The 20,463-nt window shown below is 47.7% G+C and overlaps 1 protein-coding gene across 1 annotated transcript in view; it reads left to right on the top strand.

Moving 5' to 3' along the window:
- TRAF3 (TNF receptor associated factor 3) overlaps window positions 1-20,463 on the top strand; it is a 90,809-nt gene that overhangs the window by 747 nt on the left and 69,599 nt on the right. The window lies entirely within an intron of this gene.

Raw genomic sequence — 20,463 nt, 5'->3', positions numbered from 1 at the left:
TATATATATATATATATATAATTATTTATTTTAAAATAAAATGTATAGTTCAGCAGAGGAAAAATTGGTTCACATTTAGCGTACAGTTTAGCCACAAGTGAAGTGTCAGGTACGTAAGCTGCATCGTTAATAGTACCACGATTCACCGATTTGTCATAGTTTGGCATGGTATGTGAGCCTTCTTGCAGAATCCAGATGCTGTGTCATCCAGGAAAAGAGGAAACAATTCATTATATGACTAATTAATAAAATAAAAAAAAGGAGCTTTTTCAGCATGAATGTATCCACTTGGGATCGACCAAGATTCAATTTTCTTCTTCTTTTGCCTGTTGATGATGATAAGACTCTAATGCATTCCATCATCACGAATACAGGATGTGTCATTTGGCTACAAAGATGACAAAATATTCCATCTTTGCTGATTTTTTGGGGTGTTTTTTTTTTTCTTTTAAGTATATGGGTCTAAAGAGATTTTTTAAGTCCTTATGAATCAGAAATTGACTTTTTTTTTTTCCATAGCCAGGAAATGCAGAGATATGTGGTAAATGGTGCAGCCATTAACTGGGTGATTAATAAAAAAAAAAAAACATGATCTCATTTTGTTCTTCTTCTGTGATATTTAAAAAAAAAATCAATAATATATTTATTTTCATTGGTATGATGTAATGTGAGGATGATAGTGCCATACATAAATTCATTTTAACTAGTTGACTGAATTGACTTTTGCCAAGCAAGTCATTAGTGTCTGTGCTGATTAAATATCCGAGGGAAGGAGGTACTATGTGGCATTATGTATGTGGGTGTGAAATAATGAAACGGTTTTAGAATGTAATTGGGTGTTGCAGTTTGCCTGGTGACAGCTAGGGGTCACTCCATTGATGGTGGAAGCAAACATGGCACTGGTCTGTATTCTGATGCATAATCTGTGAGAATTACATATTTCATTGCAGACAGGTGCAACTGGCTGCCTGCTAGCTGTTTAGGGGCTCAAAGCTCCAGCCTGCCTTGCCAGCATCTGGCACTTGTAGTTCTTCAGCAACAGGAGGGACTGTTGGTCTCCCCAGATAGTTCAAAGAGAAAGAATTGTGCATCTCCAGCTATTATTGCAATGATGTGACTTTCACATTTTACAGGACTGCTGTTTCGTATTTTTCCTGTTGTATCAAATCTTGAAATGTATAGATTGACCACTAGATGGTGCTCTATATTTCATTGCAATCATCCCCTGCCCTTATCAGCTACACAGGGGGTGCATTGTTTTCAGCGTGTCGGACGACTCATAGACTTGCATTGTGAGAAGGAGCAGTAAAGCACAACTGCCGTGTAGTGCTGCAAAGCAGGAAACAGCCTGCGTATATAATGAGGGGTACATCCATACAGGTGCACGCCCTTGGATGCAGAGAGTCGGGTGTAGAACTTGTGGTTCCACTACATGTACTCTGTTCCTACCTTGCTCTTTCACTGGTCTGGGAGCTTTAGGTGTCTCCTAATCTTACCTGCTGATTGTTATGCAGCTTCTCAGCCAATCAGTACTGTCAGCTTGTGGCCAGTCCCAGGATTCCTTCCTATTTATCACCTTATTTAAACTCAGTGCAGCTCACAGCTTACAGCACGAGCAACGCTTTTCCTAGATAGTCTCTGATCCCCCTCTATGCTGTCAATATGCTGTTCTCTCTGACCTTCGGCTCATCTGATTGCGATCCTGGTCCACAGCCTGTACTGACCTTTGGCTTGTCTCCTGGTGATCCTGGTACACAGCCTGTCCTGACCTTCGGCTTGTCTTCTGGTGATCCTGGTCCAAAGCCTGTCCTGACCTTCAGCTTGTCTCCTGGTGATCCTGGTCCACAGCCTGCCCTGACCTTTGGCTTGTTGCCCGGTGATCCTGGTCCTGCTGTTAGCTGAGTAGGGTGAACCTGGGGGTCAACATGTAGTATAATCCACCTCCACCTTCAGGAGCTCTGATGAATACCGAGTGGCTCTTAGACTATGTGCCCCGGGGAATCCCACGCACTTCCACTCTGCATTACGGCACTCTGCTTTTTTTCAGTTGGCACCCTTTAAGGTATGCAAATTCTCAAAGCACCCGGTCTAAAATGTTAAAAATTATGTGTGGTCCCTAGAAAATCCATACCAGACCCTTATCCGAGATAGAGGTCTGGTATAGATTTCAAGGGGGGGCCCACACAAAAACACAGAGTCCCCCTTCACATGAGGAGACCACTTCATATGAGAGCCCCTTCACATCAGTGCTCCCCCTTTCACATCATGTTTCCCAAGCTGTCACATTAGAGCCCCCCTCCTTTCACATCATGAGCTCCCCTTCAAATCGTGAGTCCCCCTCTTTTACATTAGAGTCCCTTCTTCACATCAGAAGCCCCCCTTTCAGCTCGAGGCGGATCGGACCGGGACAGAGACAACTTCCATCCTTTTCTGAACAGATTTCACAACCCTTCGGATTAGCATGGAGCTGTTAGAAAATTTAGAGGCACCCATGAGGAAGGCAGAGGGCACCCTGGTTGAGAAAGGCTGCTCTCTAGTATTGGCTTTTTTGGGGGGGAACTAAACCATTTTTGGATCCAACGCCTCCCACGTACATTTTCAATGCAGATAGTATCTCCAGCGGGATTTGAACCCAAAATTGCCAGACAAAAGCCCTGCCCCCTTAGTCACTATACTCATAAGTTTCACACTTACCCCTCACGGAACACTGCGGCACCTCTGTTGGCATTCCGTAGACACCAGAGCGTAGCCACATAAGGGGCCGAGGATGGACCTGTCTCTGGGTGGGTCGCCTGTTTCAGTCCAGCGCCGCGCTCACATTTCTCACACACTATGAAGTCGGTTGCTTTCTCATCTGCTTTTTTTGGGATCCTGCGTCTGGCTTTGCGTTAAAGGAGAACTATGGGGTCAGGGCTTTTCCCCATAGTTCTCCTTAGGGTAACGGGAGGACACACACTAGCGTCCTCCCGTTACCCTAAGCTCAGTATACCGCGAGCTAGAGCTCGCGGTATACTGAGACGCCGCAGCCGGAGCGGATCCCAACATCGATGTCGAGATCCGCCCAGCTGCGTGAGTGACAGCTGGCTCTGCCTATCTAGAGGCAGAGCCAGCTGTATCCGCCCCCTCCCCCGTCCGTTCCGCCAGTCAGCGCTGGCGGATCGGAGCGGGGAGAGGGGAATCTAGCCCCTCCCCCTGTCACGGCAGAGAGCCGTGACAGGATCGAGAGGTGAGCGAATGCCGGTATATGTTCGCTCACATCCCGATCTACTGAGCCGACCTCTGACAGTCTCATTGTCACAGGTCGGCTAGAACTATGAGGTGAGTGAAAAGCACTCACCTCATAGTTCTCCTTTAAGTAGATAACTCTACAAAGGGCCACATATCAGCGCCCGCTATTGGATTGTCTCCGTGTTAGAGGAAATGCGTGGTATTTTTAGTGTTCAGCCAGGAAGCTGACTCCGCTCTCTTCTGTTTTAGCTTGGGGATGAATCAGCAATGTGATCATGCAGAATTATTGTCACATGGGCAGGCAGGTGACCCGCAGGAAACGGAATAAATATAATGCTGGTGTCACCCCTCTGGCTTTGCAGTGAGATAGAGATGTGTAAATCACAAGGGTGGCTAAACAGAGTTCAGGTTTATGTGCTTCAGTTATACATTTAGCGGTGTGGCTGTCCTTCGGCTTCCTGAAATACGGTAAAGTGACCCCAAAAGTCAGCAAATTCGCAGAACACTAAATTTGCCTCTCCCATCCGCCGCACCTCTTTAGTGACCACTGAGGCTGCTTCTGGGTCACAAGTGGGTCATGTGATCTCCACTGAATGGGTACGATCAGCGTTCAGACTGGCTGACTTCCTCCTATGATCTCAGATCACATGTACACAGGCTATTGGTGATGTAAGCACAGTGGCTTAGTGGTTAGTACTTCCTCCTTGCAGCACTGGGGGTCCCCGGTGTGAATCCTGGCCAGGATGCTATCTGCATGGAGTTTGCATGTTCTCTCTGTGCTTGCGTGGGTTCCCTCCGGGTACTCCGGTTCCCTCTAGGGTTGCCACCAGTCCAGGTTTTGAATGCTGTGTCCGGGTTTCATGGCAGCTGAAACCCGGACACAAGATGTCAGGCAGACAGGGGCAACCAAAATTAAGATAGGGGCTACTGGCCCCCCACTGAAGGTGGCAACCCTAGTTCCCTCCCCAACTCCAAAGACATGCTGGAAGGTGAATTACCATAAATTGGTCTGTAGATGTATGCATGCGTGACCTTAGATCAGAGGCGGGCAAACTCTGGCCCTCTAGCTGTCGTGGAACTACAAATCCTATGAAGCATTGCAAGATTCTCACAGGCGTAACACCCAGAGACAGATGCATCATGGGATTTGTAGTTTTTGCTCAGCTGGAGAGCCGGAGTTTAAACACCGCTGCCTTAGATCATAAGCTCCTTGAGGGCAGGGACTGATGGGAATGTGCTGCGTAGGTTGTTGGCAGGGGCGTCACGAGGCCGGGCATCTGATTGACCATCTGATTGACACCTGCCGGCGGCCATCTTGGTGATGGACGCCGGCAGAGAGAGAAGGGGACGTTCACCTGGCGGGATGAGATATGCCGCCGGGTCCCCTCCTCTCTTCTGACACTGTCGGGCTCTCGGTCTGCAATGGTGACATCCTGGTGCAAGCCTCACCCCCCTTGTGACGCCACTGGTTGTTGGTGCTTTAGAAATATTATTATACAGGATTTATATAGCGCCAGCAGTTTGCGCAGCACTTTACAATATAAATATACAATATAAATAATATACAATATAAATAATATACAATATACATTTACAATATACAATATATATATATCTATTATAATAATGTGACCAGCACTAGAGGGAGCCCATAGCAGCATTTCCAGGAAAGATAATCCAGCTCTTCTATAACTCTTTATTTACCTATCGCTAGAAGAGTGTTCACATAACTCTTTTTTTATCTCTCAGTAAACACTTTCTATCTGTAATTTCAAAAGAGCCAAACCCTTCCCACACCTGTCCCGCGGAACTTCAGCCTAGTCATGGGACAGAGACTCAGCCCGGGGATTCCCACTCTTGGTTCAGTCATTCAATAGTAATCTTTGTTACGTTGTTTTTTGTTTCTTTTATCTTTTTTTCTTTCTATGTTGAACTCGATATACAAGGAGTGCTGATTATATACTCAGCTATGCGGGGCTGTACATGTGCGAATGACCTTATCCTCCATGATCAGGATATGTACAAGAGCAGGCTGGCCTTGGGTGCTGCACAATTCTAGAACCTGAAAAAAAAACAAAACCGAGGATCGGCATTACAACATCCCGGAATAACAGGTTAGTGGCGGCGGAGCAGAGAGGCCCGGCGTGATCGCACGGCGCCAGGATGGAAAACAGACCCGCATACCACCCAGGTTGTATTTCCTGTATGTATTTCTATTATACATACCGACCGGGAATAAGGTGAGGATCTCTGTTGTGTATATAATAATCTGGCCACTCAGTGTATATAATAATCTAGCCACTCAGTGTATATTTGTATACAATGTATACATTTTCCAGTTCGATTTTAACCACTTGCTGACTGCGGTGTTTACACCCCCTTCCCATCCAGGCCATTTTTCTGTATTCAGCGCTGCGGTACTTTGACTGACATTTATTCCGTCATGCAATGCTGTACTAAAATTAATTTTATACCATTTTTTGGGGACACATGGATGCATGCGTTTTTGATGCGTTTGCATGCGTTCCATAGCGCGGTAAAATAGGGCTTGTTGCAGTTTTTTTTCACATGCTCTGGAACCGAACGATGCGGTGTGAACTAGAGCCCAAAATACCATTGGAATACATTGGACGCAGTTTTGATCCGTTCTGTAACCGCTTGGTGTGAACAAGGCCTAAAGGGTCTGTATACCAGAACAATTAACTTCCCCCATTTGGCCCCTTTTGGCTGTTAAAGTTCAACTAAATATTGGGCTGAGTTGGGCTGTTGAGAGTGGATGAGGATGACAGCCGGGCAACTAGCATTTTCCCAGGAGAGGATCACCATCGAGGTCTCCATGTGTCAGGTGTTTTGTAGTCTCCCGCGTGTGTTCCGTGACTGTTGTGAAGTTTGTCTCGTGCTTATCTGAAGATGGGAAGTCCCTTGGTTATGTAAGAAAGGTTCTCTGAGGACCTCGGGAGTATTGGGACACAAAGGTCGCTTGTCGCCTCCTTTTTTTGACGTTTGTCCCAGCGAAGGACCATAAATCTTCACTTTATAATGTTTGCAGAGAACATTTCCCGGGGAGGTGCCTGGCTGTCACGGTGTTAAAGCTGAACACACGGGGATAATAGCTTCCATCTAAATATATTCCCCAAGAGCAGAGGCAAGACCAGTCACCCTGCACATGGAGAGAGAGCAGCAGTGACTGGTTTTTATTACAGGAGGGGGCGGAGACAAGACCAGTCACCCCCCTGCACAAGGAGAGGGAGCAGCAGTGAGCGGTCTTTATTACAGGAGGGGGCGGAGACAAGACCAGTCACCCCCCTGCACAAGGAGAGGGAGCAGCAGTGAGCGGTCTTTATTACAGGAGGGGCGGAGAGAAGACCAGTCACCCTCCACAAAGAGAGAGAGCACAGCAGTGACCGGTCTTTATTACAGGAGGGGGCGGAGACAAGACCAGTCACCCCCCTGCACAAGGAGAGGGAGCAGCAGGGAGCGGTCTTTATTACAGGAGGGGGCGGAGACAAGACCAGTCACCCTGCACAAGGAGAGAGCAGCAGTGAGCGGTCTGTATTCCAGGAAGCACAAAGGCAGAGTCTTTGATGGAAATGACGGAAAGCCAGAATCCCACTCTGCGGTCCAGGAAGTGTTGCAGCTGTGCTAAAGCCATGAAATCCCATCAGCTTAAAGCTGAACTCCGGGCAGATATAAAAGACACAAGTGAATGCCGCTCAGTGATCATTAATGCTAGTACATGAGTATCACTTGGCATCAGCCTCTTTCAGTCCCTGCACAGTAGAGTTTAGAGACGGAGAAGCTACGCAAGCAGCCAGTCAGGTGTGCTGCAGTGCAAGTAATATGCTGATAGGAGGAGAGAGCAGAGTGTGAGAGAAAGACGAGCTGCTCAGTCTGCTGCTGTGCAATCACAGGCTGGGGGCGGGAAGGAGACCTGTAAGTAAACCTACAGAGTAGAAAGATCAAGTCTAATGCAGGTGAATGGATTGCATTAGGTGTGATGACTTAGACCACCGGAGCCCAGGGGGGTTATTTCTTTTGTATTTGAGCCCCCCTAGACCAAAATGAACAGAGTGCCGGGCAGGGGATGTCCCGAGGCCAGGTGTCACCCGGAGCGGAGACCTGACGTCATCGCGCATGCGCGGTCATCTTATTGACGGCTGCTGGCGGCCATCTTGCTGATGGACGCCGGCAGAGAGAGGAGGGGACGTTCCTCTCTCTCCTGCAACTGTTGGGCTTTCGGGCAACTGTTGGACTGTCAGTCATTTTGGTGTCACCCCTCCAATGGTGGCACCCGGATGCGGGCCGCACCCCCGTTGTGACGCCACTGGTGCGGGGGTAGTCATACTGCAAGGGTTAATTTTTTTAATTCCCAGACTGGAGTTACCCTTTAAATGACAATCCTGTAACAGGACTTGTAACGTGTCTCTGGAAATAGACTTTATAATAATAAACTTTCTGTGTTGTTGGTGACTTTGGCGCCTCGCCTGTTACCGTGACGACGTGTCAGTTGGCTGATCACATATAGATGGGGCTTTCCGGAACCCTCCCGGACACCCGATTTAAACTTTATTTGCACTTTTCACAGACTCTGCGAGTCACATTCTCACATGATTTCTATTTCCGAGCTCAGTCAGCCCCAGCAGATCTCACGGTCAGTATCCCATCATGTGATCACCTTCAGAAAGCGCCGCCAGCTCTGATTATATTTATTAGGCCGGCGATCAAAGACAAGCCCGACCGCGCTGCTGGGTTATAGTGAAAGCTGGCCCCAAAATACTACTGCCCCGCTGTGCGCTGATCAGGCTCATTAAAGTGAACCTGTACTGCGCCCACGCCCCGCGACAGGTTCACTTAAAGGGCTCGATGGTCAGTAACTATCTATATTGAATTTCCGAATGTTCTATCGCACTCCATATCCATTAGATATGTTCGTTTAGTTCCGAAATTTACAGAGGTTTACCGACATTCGGACGAATCCAAATGCGTCTGAATCCGAATTTCCATTTCCGAATTTCGGATCCCGTCCGAATTTTGTTCAATAACATAACTGAATGGGACATGTGACTTTTCTGACCAATCAGATGTGTTTTTCGGGTTAATGCCTCCGAATGGGTTTGAATACGAATTGTCGTTACAGCAACACGGGAGCCATATACAGTATATACATATAATACTAGAGCTGAGGCTCCCAGACACAATGGCATTCAGGATCCGAATTTCCGAATTGCTTTGGGAGCTCCCGAATGGGTCTGAGAGCCATATACATATATTACTAATGCTGAGGCTCCCAGACCGAATGGCATTCGGGAGCTCCCGAATACAATTTGGAAATTCGGATCCCGAATGCCATTCGGGTCTGGGAGCCTCAGCTTTAGTATTATATGTATACACTGAACACGGATTTTCATTACGGCATGTGAAATTCGTGTTCAGAACCATTTGGATGCATTAAACCGAAAAACACATCTGATTGGCCAGAAAAGTCACATGTCCCATTTGGTTTTCATGTATATATACAATACTAAACCTGAGGCTCCCAGACCCGAATGGCATTGGGGATCCGAATTTCCGAATTGCATTCGGGAGCTCCCGAATGCCATTCAGGTCTGTGAGCCTCAGCTTTAGTATATGGCTCCCAGACCTGAATTCAGGAGCTCCCAAATGCAATTCGGTAATTCGGATCCTGAATGCCATTCGGGTCTGTGAGCCTCAGGTTTAGTATTAATATCTGTATGTGGGTTTTCTGTGGTATTCGCCACGAGTATTTGTCAACGTATCCGAAACTAACGAAAATTCAGATTTGGTCCGAATCCGAAACCCGAACCGCATTGAATTTCAGATCTGAATCCCAAAATAAAGAAATATCCGAACCAAATTTTTCCGCAGCTTACATGTCTAATATCCATCTAGAAGTTTGTAAACTTACTTATTAGAGATACCCATAGGATGCACTGACACCATTTCACTCAGCCCTGTGACTAGGCACTTTCTGGTGTCACCGCTCTCACAGAGCCTCCTTCTAACCTGAACAATGGTACATTATCATTGCTTGCTGGAAGCAATGCATGATGGGATATGTAGTCTTGAGAAATGGAGATTGCATCACATCAAGCAGCAAGGGAAAGAGACGCAAAGCACATTGGGAATCCAGGGAGCTGATGACAGTGATGTGCGAATGGTTTCTAAGTCACCCTCTTAGCATTTGTATATTTTTTGTGAAAAATACATTGAGTGGCCAGATTATTATGACCACCCCATCAGTACTTCGTCGGGCCGCCTCGTGACTCCACGAGATGTGGAAAGGTGATGCGAGGAATCTGACACGGCACTGTTGCCCTTCTGTTGCCTTGTACCAGTCTTGCCCCACCCCCGTTCTGCCCTAACATTGACTAGTCACTGGCGGCCACAATTTGCACGTTCACACCCAGATTTTCCGCTGACAGTCCGGTCTTTAAACACTTTAACAACAGCTGCTCTTGAACATTTAACGAATTCTGCTGTTTTGCTGATACTCGCTCCATGGCTCCGAGCGCCAACAATCATCCCACGTTCAAAGGCTGTTACATCGCGTTGTTTCCCCGTATCTTCAGAAACAAATCACTTCTACTGTCGTGGTAAACAACCTGCTTCCCTATTTATAATGGTCTGGCCCTCTAGCAACTTCAGCGCCAAATTATAGCTAATTAGCCTACAAACGTCAGGTGGTCATAATAATCTGGCCACTCAGTATATATAATAATCCGGCCACTCAGTGTATATAATAATCTGGCCACTCAGTGTATGTAACAATGATGAATAAATCTCAGAAAGAACTTTGAAAATACTGTACATTCCCCAATTCATTTACTAAAGTGTACTGAGCAGGCATGGTCCCCCGTGGTCACTACCAGGAAGCTGGTCCAGAACAATGATGGGCAGCCAACACAGATTCGTGTGCATGCAGACAGGAAGTATTCAAAGGAGTCTGGAGGAGATCAGAAGCTCTAAGATAAAAAGAAGGGTGGCAACGATGCTGCACTGCTCCTGAATCCAGAGCATTGCTGCCACTCTCATGTAGGCTGCGCTTGCTTGCACTACAGCAAAATGTTGCAGGGGGGTGTGGCTATCGGCATTGCCGCTGCTTATGCACGAGCCTGTAAGTTGCCAATCAGCACCTGGCTACAGTGGTGTCACAAGGGGTGTGTAGCCCGCACCCGGGTGACACTGTTGGAGGGGTGACACCAAAATGACTGACAGTCATTTTGGTGTCACCTCCCTCTAAAAAGTCGGGCACTCGGTCATGGACCGACAGCCCGACAGTGTTAGGAGAGAGGAGGGGACCCGGAGGCATACCTCATCCTGCCGTGTGAACGTCCCCTCCTCTCTCTGCCAGCATCCATCAACAAGATGGCCACCGACAGGCATCAATGAGATGACCGCGCTTGTGATGACGTCATCACGCACGGGCGTGGTGACGTCACGGCGGGATGTCACCTGGTCTCAGCTCCGTGTGACACCTGGCCTAGGGACGCCCCTGCCTGGCCAAACCTAGTCCTGCCCACAGCTTTATACATTGACAGCACTGCTTGTTGCTGAAACCCTCCCACTGTAAGCTGCAGTGTCTGGGGTGGGGGAGCGTGTGAGACACAAAGGAATAGGACTTTGGCTCAGTCAGGGAGGGTTAAAGAAAGTTTTTTGTTTTATTTATGAGGCTTGTGCATGACTTAGTAATGGATTTGGGACTCGATTAGACCAGTGTGTATAGATGTCATACAGGAGCCTGTAGCTATACTTTAATGATGGGACTTTCTGTCAGTTTTGGTACTCGATACCGGAGGGAACACCCGAACTTTCTGCACCGCGCTTACTTTTTTATTCATAATAACTTTTCTTTTCTTACAATAATTAATCACCAGAGTGATAGCTGATAAACTCCGATAGGATGGCATTCCGTATGCTGCCGCCGGAGGGCAAAACCCGCAGATGTGTGTCAGAGGATTTCCGCTATTATTTCTTCATAGAGAGAGGAACAACTGTAAGGCCTCATTCACACTGGAATCGGCCGGCACGTACAGCGTGCACGGCCGTATTGGGCAGCTCCCGGGAAGGACAGGTGCTGTGTGTGATTAGTACGCAGCCCCTGTCCTTCTCTATGGGACTACGCGGCCGTACGCCTTAGGCGGTCACCTCAAGTGCACGTCCGTACAGGTGTGGGTGTCCCGACTCGCACACAGACATGATCCATCCTGTCAGCGTACGAGTACGCTCACCCGCACCTGTACGGACGTGCAGGGTGGGTGAGCGTAGGGCAGTGTATGGCCGTGCAGTCCCATAGAGAAGGACGGGGGCTGCGTACTAATCACACGCAGCACCTATCCTTCCCGGGAGCTGCCCAATATGGCCGTGCACACAGCATGGAGCTGTACGTGCCAGCCGATTCCCGTGTGAATGAGCGCTTAGATGTGGACACATGGTCACCGTCTCGGAGGTGGTCACTCTTCACAGGATAAAGGGAACATATAGAGAAGACTAATTAAAGCCAGGAGCGGCATTATTATTATCATTCAGGATTTATATATCGTTTGCTCAGCACTGTACAAAATGGGGGGTAGACAATACAGATACAATGCAATTTCTATACAGGAGGGCTAGGGGAGTCCTTCTTGTAAGAGCTTGCAATCTAATATAGGCAAGGGGCATCACGAGGCCGGGTGTCACCCGGAGCGGTTACCGGGTGACACCCTGCCGTGACGTCATCGCGCATGTAGGGCCATCTTATTGATACCTGCCGGCAGCCATCTTGGTGATGAGGGGATAAGGTATGTCGCCGGGTCCCCTCTCTTCTGAAACTGTCCATGACCGAGCACCCGACTCTTCAGAGGGGGTGACACCAAAATGACTGTCAGCCATTTTGGTGTCAGCCCTCCAATGGTAACAAAAGTCCATGAACCCATCGCACTCCTCACCGCTTGTTCCATATACATTGGACGGGTGCTGCGGTGTCGGCGGATGACAGCCGTCACATACACGAGTAGAGCTAGAAACACCACCAGTCCAGATGCAGATCAAATGCGTCTATTTATTGACGTATATGCAGCATAATCACACTGGTGAAAGTTTCGGGGTCTCGCAGGATCCCCTTTCCTCAGGCAAACATGTCAATTTGAGGAAGGGGATCCTGCTTATAATTAAAACAAGGCATTTACAGCAATATTAATTCATGAATTAAGATCTGCAGTAATTTGTGCAGTTTATATCTGCCTGGGGTTCAGATTTTAATTCCAGCTCCCCTTTCAGACCTGCACTACACCTCCCTCCCCCCACCTTGGGTCAGACCTGCACCCTTCCAAAATGCATATACCTATATCTTTTTCCATTGTTGTGCGACATCACAGGTCCTCTTCATCATCTTCTCCCTCCGACAGGTCCCCAATGCTGCAGAGAGTGGTGGCACCTAATGACGTGGCACCGCACACTACAGCATTCTTCTGTGAGTTTGGGGCGGCTCACAGGAAGTGGGTCCAATAAATCATTAAAACCTGGAAGAGAAGCGGCGTGGAATCGATGAGGAGAGAAGGTGAGTATAGAAATGACGCCCATTTTTATTAAAATTAATACTGGAGTTTAGTTTCAAAATAATGTAATGTATTCATTGCACTTGTTGGCTGGAGAGAGATATCTTTCTATTATTTATTGATGCATTTCTTTATTTATTACAAGTATTTATATTGCGCCGACAATTTACGCAGCGCTCTACATGTACTATTATTATTGTTTAACTAAACCGCCATCATCTGCGGTAGGGCTGTACTCCAATATTACCTATTGTGAAACTTTCATAGTTGCATAGTTCATAAAAGTGATCGTTGAATAAGGGATTTTGTGCGGCTGGAAAACGAGCGGCGTGTAATCACGGAGAGTGTTTACGCAGACGGTTGTGGCGGCGTGGAAGGATATTTCTTTAAATAACAAGGAGACAGCCCAATAGGGAAGCCGGTCTCTAATTACAGCATTTAATCTGGCACTGATTATTTATTTATTTCTAAGGCTAAGTGCACTCGGAGGAGGAGAGGCGGCTGGGGAACCCAGAATTGGCGCCACCGGGTTGTGCCCCCCTCCTCCAGCATGAGCACAAGGATGATCCTCGAAGAAAGCCTGGCTCCTACGACAAGAGATATCGTCTTCCTAAACGGCAGCGTGTCACCGGATATTTCTTTTCTACAACGTGCTCAGGTGACACCGGTAGGATACGGGCCCATCAGTGTAAATCTTCACACTCAGTCAATAGGGACTCTGTGGGATCGTTTTCTTTTCTAGCTTTGCTACAATTGTTCATCCAACAGAAAAACGTACATTGAATTCCTGCTTTCTTTCTCTCCCGCTCCTTGGTCTGCGCATGACGGGCTAGTTGAATGAAAATTGAACGAGGGTGAGATGTCAGGACAAAAAAATGTTGTACAATGGTTGTAAGGTGTATGACCACCTTTGCGGTTCAGCTAGGGGCAGGCCCGGATTCCCCACAAGGACACCGAGAGAGGGGGGCGCATTGCGTTACCTGGCCTTGGGGCAGCAGGGAAAGTAAATCCGGCCCTGGCTAGGGGAGAGTTGAGTTTGGTAATACACTGGCTCCCTGCTGGATGGTGAAGTATCTACACTCAGCAGCCCAATGTAGTTACACTGTTAGAAGGTGATCAGCAAAGGGAACCCTGAAACATTTCTATCATTGTAGGTTTATTTGAGGGGTGAACAAGAGTCACCTTTTATCCCAGCCATGTAAAGGTAGACGTGAGCCCCATCTGACTGACACTTGATTTGCTGTATCTCTGGGCACCATAAATGGAGCCGAGTGTCTTATATTTTATCACAATACTTTTTCCCCTTTTTTCCTTCTTTGTTTTATCTCTGTGCTACTGATCTCATGTGGACTGTTTGCAGCCACTTCCTGTCCCCATGCACTCCAGCGAAGGCTGCATGGCATTTCTCAGGGTGGGTTTTTTATGATGGTGACAACAGTGGACCATGTCTGTGTAATGTGTGTTGAAACCGCCACTCACTCACTATCAGCACATCGAACCTTTGTAGTGCTTGTAGACTAGTGTAGACACACACTTTGAAATGCCCATATGGCATGCAGGTAACAGCTTTCATAGGGAGTTGAACAGAGGCTGTGTTCTGCAGGACTCTTGAGAGAAGGTTAGAGGTGCTGTGATGTTATCAGGATCATGGCTGATGGCTCCTCCCACCAGCTATGGCTTGCCTGCATTGCATAGAGAAGCACAGAGACTTGTCTAAAATTAGGTGTGCAATGAAAACGGAAATCTTTTATTTAGAAATAGCATTATCATGATGATACGAAGTGGGGGCAGAATATAAGCAGATTAAACTTCAACTTTAACTTCTCAAAACTGCTATGCTAAGAAAAAAAATCAAATTCTACAGTAAGGCAGGATCCAGTGGGGGCAAAATATAAGATTAAAACTTAAATTTTAATCAGAGTGTCACTCTGTCTCCTTTGATCTGTAGAAAGTGACCTTCCTGCTCTTTAATCTGTCAGTCGCCGTGCAACAATGTATCAGACAGCTCAGCCTTGCATTGCCCGTACCGGGACCGGCCGCTAGAGGCCAGTAGTGTCCCCCTAGCGCTGTATGAGACAGCTCAGCCTTGCATCGTCAGTACCGGGACCGGCCACTAGAGGCCAGCAGCGTCCCCCTAGCGCAGTATGAGACAGTTCAGCCTTGCATTGTCAGTCCCGGGACCGGCCACTAGAGGCCAGCAGCGTCCCCATTAGTGGTGTATCAGATAGACAGTGCGGCCTTGCATTGTCAGTGCCACAACCGGCCACTAGGGGGGCAGCGGCTGAGCCTGCGCTGGGTGTAACGTGTGTAATAGGGGATTTCCATTAGAGAGGAAGTAAGTAGGGACTTTCCAAGGGGCGGGGAGAGCAGCTCAGCAATGGATGGATGAAGGGATTTTTGGTGAATCTTCTCCTGCAAACCGACAGAAGTGGCAGCTGCACGGAGCCGAGTGTGCCCTGCTCAATGCCAAACTGTCTCGGCATTCACTGATGAATAGTAAGTAGCATGCATCATGCCAGCGAGGTGGGGGAGGGGGGTATGCTCCTGCCCCCCCCCCACTTCCCTCCCCTGCACCCCAACCTCTGCCCCTCGTCATGTTTGTACCCTCATCTTCCTCTCTTATTGGGGGAGGGAGAGGGGCACATGTGGTGCCAGGGACCTGCCTGGGTCTTGTGCCACTCTCTTACAACAAAAACTTATTTTGCATGACTTGAATTGTGTTTTGCAGGCAGCCATAGGAGGACTGATCATGTGTGTTATGTGTTGGGGTGCTGGGGACACGTGTGTGGATGGGGCAGGTCCCTGGTGCTGGGGTACTGCCTGGGCAGCGTTGGGTTCAGAGGTTATAATATTCGGAGGGGCCAGTATTTTGGTGGCTCTCTTGTGACAATTTACGGCGACTGTATCTTATTTTTTTTTTGCCCGCACAAGATCATTGTAAGAACAAAGCTTTTACATGTTTCACCCCTCAATGTGGTGGCTGCATTCGTTTTCTTTTATCACGCTTTTTTCCCCCCTCCCTTTTTATTTTCATCTGGTGATCCTGCCAGTAACATTTTCTGACCTAGGGTGACAACACTCACTCACTACACTGTACAAGAAGCAGTGTTGTCACCCTAGGACAGGAATATGTGTTTAGGCCTATAGAATATCTCCTCATCTCTATATCATAGACAGGAGGTGTTCTATAGTCCACAGAGATATCTGGGAACAGTGTAACCGATGACGGTGTAGCACAGACAGAGCGCACAGGAAGTTATCAAGTCTTAGGGATCTTTGGCAGGATCAATGGGTATTCTTTTTGCACTTTTGAACAGATGTAATAAAACCTTTTTTAAATGGAACACTTAGGGAGCAAGTAAGAGCAACTCATTACATACACACTGAATAGCCGTAGGTGCCGGTGTGCGGGGCAGTGATGGAATGGTGTCATTTTGCCTCTTTTTGCCCAAATGCGATGATTAGCTTTATTTTGAAGTTGAACTTGAAATGGTCCAATCAGAGCCCCTCTTGTTCTGGTATATAGATCGTTATGTAATGCCGGAGAGCTGAATACACGCAGGAGGCCGTTCTGGCCAATTCAGTCCTTAAAGTTCTCTTGGATGATGTTCCGGACGGACGGATGTCAGGTCATGGCTACTTCATCGCTTTGGGCGGGAGGTCCTGGCGCAGAATTTCGGCATTGCGGGCCCCACTGTCTCCCGGTCATATATGGTGGCTGCTCATCACAGAACTGGAGGCCAGCTGGCTGGACACATATATATGCTAATAGCCACCCCTTGCTGATGCATATGTGCGCTACACCAATGGGAAATGGTCAACGCAACGCACAGGAATGTCAAAGTCTGACCGGTCCCTGAACGCTTCCGGATCCACATGAATTTACTGCTCTTGCCATCATGTGGCTTATACACGTCTCTGGTGGTCTTGGAGATCCAGGCCTTGTTTTGATGAGTCTTGTGTGTACCTTGGGCTGTGCCGGTAGGAAGACTAGCCGATGAGGCTCTGGGCTGTTTAAAAGCACCACCGTATAAGTAGTTACTACCTGAAGGCATCTGTACATGGGGGAATGGTCATCTGTCATCAGAATGGTTGTAGGACCATCCGTCTTGGTGGTACGACCATCCGTCGTGGTCGTACGACCAAGACGGGTGGTCATACAACCATTCTGGTGACAGATGATGACTGATGATTGGTCGTACGACCATCCTCCGCGGTCGTACGACTTTTCGTTACTTGTGCATAGACTGCAAATTATTTGCGCCAAATAAGTTCTCTCCATTTTTCCACGCGATGTGCCGTTGATGGGCCTCCATTCACTGTCCTGATCCGGTGATGGAGAAGACATTTGGTTGGAGATCCTCGTGATCTGGTCTTGCACACGTGACGGGTAGTAGTCCGCAGCGGTCACAGACGTTTCAATGAAATCATTTTTGTTTCGCTCTGGCTACCTTCAATGAACAAATCCTCTGTGTCCCCGTCAAATAATAAAAAACGATTCTCCCTCCCGCCAACAATTTGCGTGTTTTGGAAGCCGTGGAAGAAGAATCTAGAGAGGATGTCTTGTTTATGGTGTGATTGTTTTATTGTATGAGGTTCCTGTGGTTGTGGCTTTTTACAAGTAGACACTGAGGTTTTATCTGCCTAATATTGTGTTTATAATGTAGCTGAGCGGCGGCCATACATCGATACCGGCTATTTTTGTGGCTTTTTACCAGTTTCCATTTCCAAAAAATATGATTGAGGGGATCAACATGACCGCCCGCTGCCCCTTGTTATAGACAATGTTACTGTAAGTCGTTGGTGGCAGATCATGTTGACCTGCGCCATGTTTTGGGGGTTTTTTTTGGCCTCCAAAAGCTGGTCGAAAACTTCTGGCCGGTATCAATTGGCACAACTTCGGAATAAATTACGGGGAAAAAGTATTTTTTTTTTTTAGATGAGCGATGACAAAGTCTTGCTGTGAAAAGTGTGATGTCGGTCACGCTGATTACCAATCCTTGAAATCAGTTCCGTGTCTTTAGTGATTTAGTCATTGCGTCCGATCACGGCTTGCTCTGGTGAACGCAAGATATTGACACGTCTACAGCAGATACGGATGTCTGTCTGTCCACCTTCATAACTAGTAATGACTTGCGTGACATTAAAATCACATCCCCCCCCCCATGCTGGGGTAAGGACTTGCATTAAATGACGCCTCTTGATCCGATCATCTTCTTTCCTGTAGTTTTCGTGCCGGTCTCTGATCCAGCGCTGATTCATCCTGTCCCATGGTGTCTGTCCGTGTGCACGCTCCCTGCAGCTTGCATTGACTTACACTGTGTCTCTCCTGTTCTCACCCGCCGAAGATCTGTACTGCACATGCGACCACCCCATCATCCTTCACGGCCACCCGAGAATCTTCAGATCTTCGGACGGGAGCGAGTGGCGGAGACGCAGGTACGTTTTTTTTTTTAACCTCTTTTGAATTTTTGTTTTTAATGTTTTTGTATATACCTAGTGCTTGCTAGCAGTAGATATATGCAAACACCCCCCCAAGTGTTTAATTGTACTTTAAAGCAGGGCTGGACAAATCCGAGGGGCCAGGTCTCCAGCGCTCCTCAAAGAAGAGCTCCAAGACGATAAAGAATGGACCCGTGCAGTGAGGCTGCTCTGCAACTGCTCGTTTTGGTATTGGGAATGGATTAAAGAAGATATACTCACCTGATCCTCCATCCCATCTGGCTACTAGACCGGTTTGAAGAAATGTCACCAGCACACCGAAAAATCCTTTTTGAGGATCACCAAAAGTTCATTTATTGAACAGTTATCAAATGGAAACGAGCGCTTTCGGGAGTGCGCTGGGTCCCTTCATCAGGCTTAAAGGAGAACTATGGGGTCAGGGCTTTTCCCCATAGTTCTCCTTAGGGTAACGGGAGGACACAAACTAGCGTCCTCCCGTCACCCTAGGCTCAGTATACCGCGAGCTACAGCTTGCGGCATACTGAGACGCCGCAGCTGAAGTGGATCCCGACAATTATGTCTGGATCCGCCCAGCTGTGTGAGTGACAGCTGGCTCTGCCTATATAGAGGCAGAGCCAGCTGTACCCGCCCCCTCTTCGTCCGATCCGCCAGTCAGCGCTGGCGGACCAGAGGGGGGAATCCAGCCCCTCCCCTGTCACGGCAGAGAGCCGTGACAGGATCGGGAGGTGAGGAACGCCGGTATGTGTTCTCTCGCCTCCCGATCCACTGAGCCGACCTGTGACAGTCTCATTGTCACAGGTCGGCTAGAACTATGAGGTGAGTGAAAAGCACTCACCTCATAGTTCTCCTTTTTAATGTCAGCTGGTGACATTTCTTGCAATGTGAACAGCGGCGCCGTCCGCAGTCATTACGAGCACCCTTCTCTATTGCTTGGATATCCGGTAAGGAGTGCAACAAGATCTTCTCTTTATTCTGGTTACTAGACCGGTCCATGCAGCCTCCTCTCCCCTGGGCTCCGGCGGTCTAAGAACCTGTGATGTCATCTCACCAAATACAGTCTATTCGCTTGCATTAGACGTGAGGACGTCAAGGGACCACAGCTGGAGCGAAGGGGAAGAGAGGTTACCCCCTCACTGCTGCAGGAAGGAATATCAGATGAGTACACCTTCATTATTCCATCCGCTAGAGAAAAACGAGCAGTTAACCCTTGCAGTGAGGGAGTTGTCCCACTACAAGGGTTAATTCTTCTTTTGCTTCCCTGGAGTTCTTTAAAATTTACAGCCCAGCTTTCTAGGTTTCCCCTAGTTGTTGTCAATGGAGCTGGCTCCTATGAAAATCCTGCCGCCTCCTGGATTGGACAGACTGTTCCCTGAATTTCTGATTAATTTGCCCACCCCTGACATAAAGGATAATTCCACATTTTGCACTTTTTTTTTTTTTTTAATTAAACGACACAAAAAGTTAAAAAACAGACATTTTGTAGTTCGTTTATTAAGCACATGACACTGCGTGGGGGGTCTAGAGGAAGTTTGTTATCTACAGGCTTGACCATGTCCTTGCCACCAACCCACTGCATAAGTTGTGCTAAAACTATAAGGCTCCATTCACACCTAGGCGGTTTTGAGCGGTTGGAAAAAGGCTTTTAAATGCCCAACATAAGAAGTCCCATGATTTTCAATGGCCCCTGTTTACACCTAAGCAGCAGGAAAATGCCAAATGCCCAAAAAGGTACATGAGCGTCTTTGGGCAGTTAACAGCCTGTTTTTTTTTCCCTATAGACTTCAATGGAAGCACCCGAGAACGCGCGGCAGAAGCATATTGCACATTTTCTCGTGTGCGTTTGTACACTGTACACAATGTTTCTTAAGCTGCCAGTAAAAACATGTGTCTTAATGTGCATGTGTACAAATGCACGTCAAATTGTGCAAAACATGCATAAATGCGCAAATAACTGCACATTGAACACGCGCATATAAACGTGCAAAAATGATGCCGCCTAGGTCTGAACCCAGCCTAAGAATTGCTCACTGAATGGCAATACTGAGTTATCACTGGTGTGTGAGAAACCGGGCCTCGTTTTCTAAATGGTTGGAAAGCAGAGCTGCCTTGATGGATATAATACCTGAATCCAGTTATGAGTTCTTTACCCTCAACACTTTCCCAGGCCCATCGTTATAGCTCCTTTGCTAATAGAAGCCATGCAGACTTGCTTTAGAAA

This window comes from Nanorana parkeri, unplaced genomic scaffold (assembly GCF_000935625.1).
Source record: "Nanorana parkeri isolate BGI_ZX_2015 unplaced genomic scaffold, ASM93562v1 scaffold499, whole genome shotgun sequence".
Classification (NCBI taxonomy): Eukaryota; Metazoa; Chordata; class Amphibia; order Anura; family Dicroglossidae; genus Nanorana; species Nanorana parkeri.
The sequence above is the reverse complement of the archived record's forward strand: the minus strand, read 5'-3'. Positions and strand labels throughout refer to the sequence as shown.